Below are 2,755 nucleotides of genomic sequence, written 5' to 3' on the forward strand. Positions count from 1 at the left end.
CTGAGGAGAAACTGAGGAGAGGCTGAGGGGAGACGGAGGGGAGGCTGAGGGTTATAGTATATTTCCGTACATTCTGCATGGTATGTCTAAATATTTTGATGGGTTTAGTATTTTGTACCAGCTGTGGAAACTGGTTTGCTGCGAGGTGACTGTAAAAATGAGATTTGGTAAATAATTATTAGAAATCTTATACTAACACTATGATTGAAACAATAGACAAAAGTATAGCTGAGCAATTAACTAGTAGAGGTAGTTATAAGTTTTGCAGTTCTGTGCTCTTATGACTAGATGTTCCTGTACGCTAGATGAGAACAATGTTGAAACTGACCAAATGTGATTGAAACTGCGTTAAGCTTCAAGATGAAGGAACAAAGACAAGAATAAAGACTTCAAGGACACCCAACAGGAACTTCAAATGGGTCGGTGGTCGCAAAAGCAGCCCTTCGACTCAAATGGATCCCTTATTGCGCATGATCGCATGTAGGCAGTACTATGATAATCAGTTGCAATCATTTTTATGTATATGTATACTAATCTGATTAATATACAATTAGTTATTCTATATAACCTGTTTGTGCTAAAGCTGTGGTATGCACACTAGGTGGAACTATCCCCTGTGCATCCAGCACTGCAATAAAGAATGCCTGCTTTCTAAAACTCCAAGATGAGTCTTAGTTTATTTGACCGGCTTTTCGGTATCAAGGGGAGACTGAGAGGAGGCTGAGGAGAAGCTGAGCAGGGTAGGAGCTGGCAGCTCCCCGGTGCTGGTAGAGCCGCTTTCCTCATCCACCCAGCCAGTTACACCAGCGAAGGTTTTGTCAGGGAGGGAGCCGGGCCCCAAAGGCTGTAAACGCCTCAAAACCGGCCACCTTTGGGTCTCTCTTCGTGAAAACCTCTTCACAACTGCACGCGAGGCTAAGCAGAAAGCAGTCGGCTGTTGACAAAAGATGTTGAGGATGCCTGGCTGAGAAATTCCTTGACCAAAGAGCAAAATGTCGAGTCTGCTGTTACACTTGGTTCAAGTTCCCTCCGCACCTCCTGTGTGTTTTGCGGGGTGGGCAAGCTGGATCACTAAGCTGGTTTAAGGTGCTGGCATGTCAGTCAGCTTCAGCCTCCCAGCAGATGTTTGGATTACCAAAAGCATAGGCAGCATTTAAAAAACAGCTGTTGTCATGAATATTAAAAATGTTGTTGAAGTGGGTCACTGTTCCTCGAATACTGCGGGTGAAGCAGTTTATGTAAATGCACATTTCCCCCCTCTCTCATTTTGAATTAAAAAAAAAAAAAGGAAAAAGAAAAGCGATAAGACTTCACTAATTTCTGAAATGAGTGGGCAGCATTTCTTGCAGCAGGACACTGCACGAGAAGAGTGCAAAGCGACGAGCTTTTTGTCTAGGCCTTTGATGAGGGCAGAACTGCAACGGATCTCTCATGGAGCAGGCAAGCAGACCTGCGAGACAAGGAAGCTGTACATCTGCTCCTCTGCCAGGATGTCCACCAACTAAAACCGGCCCAACTAGACCATGGCAGGGATCGTATTTTCAGTCCACGTCTGTTAAAAGTCGGTTACTTGCCTACGTAGCTTAAGAGGCGTCAAACTCCTATTATTAGCATTCCATAATTCTGACGCCTAAGCTTTGCAGGGCAAGCATACCAGGAGTCTCCAGTCAGTTTAACTGGCACCAACCAGCAGAGCTGCTGGAAGAAGAGGTCTGTCTCCTTTCGGTCCCATTCCACCAGTCCCACCGCACTACAAGTAAACGTGACGCCAACGGCAATTAGGAAGTGGCTGAGGCTAGAGTTAATTCTGACAAGCAGTTGAGAGAGTCATCTATAGTGTTAGTTTCCGTCCTCAGCGCCTCAGCCTATTTCACTCTGCAGCTGCAAAATAGTAACGGCAGCTGCAGTAAGGGGGGGGGGGGGTGGCAGTGCTATTGCTTTTCTGCGTCAGCGTGCCTGCGCTGGCTTACGGCGATGGCGAGGCAGGGTGGCTTGCCAAAGACCACACAGTCAGTCTGGCAGAGCATCTCCAGCGCTGACTTTGGAGATGCCGGGGCCGGCCGGCTCTGGCACACGCACAGCACCCAGAGGGTACGTGACCAACGGTCTGGGACAGGACGCACAAGCCAAGTGAGACCGTGGGCTCGTTACCAGTCCCATCTCTAACTTGTGTTCGTGGTACACCATGCATGCAGTTTGCTCAACTTTTCCTCTGATTTTCAGGCGATTATGCGAACTTAGGGAGCTATTTGGCGTGGACAAAATAAGATGAAAGAAAGTGAAAGCTCTTTTAGACAGGAAAATGGTGAAATATGAATATCAGGCTTCCTCTTTTCATAATGACAGAGCTTGGGGGGTTTCTAGATTTGGTGGCTGAGGGACAGAGTTACTTTTCCACTGTAAAGTGATCGCAGGTAGTCTCTTGACATGTACTGATTTTACCATCCGGCAGCTGCCTCGGTTTCCTACACATCACCAGTTCTTTTCCACTGCTTCAGGTTTCAGTTGACATGGCAGATCACACTTCTCTGACAAAGGACAACTGCTGCTCATGTGAAAAGAAGGTCTGAGCTTGCCTCACCTTGCCCTGGCATGGGTTTGACAAGTCAAAATTCATTGGTATTATCACTTTTGCAACAGGATTTTCACTGTTAGAAATCTCTCTGGCTGCGGCCAGCATTCAGCGCTAATATAGCACTAAATTTTTAGGCAAGAAATCAGTAGTGCTGTCTATCACTGTGATGCAGCTGGGAGA

The sequence above is a fragment of the Haliaeetus leucocephalus genome, unplaced genomic scaffold (assembly GCF_000737465.1).
Source record: "Haliaeetus leucocephalus isolate CR32 unplaced genomic scaffold, Haliaeetus_leucocephalus-4.0 Scaffold230, whole genome shotgun sequence".
NCBI classification, from domain to species: domain Eukaryota; kingdom Metazoa; phylum Chordata; class Aves; order Accipitriformes; family Accipitridae; genus Haliaeetus; species Haliaeetus leucocephalus.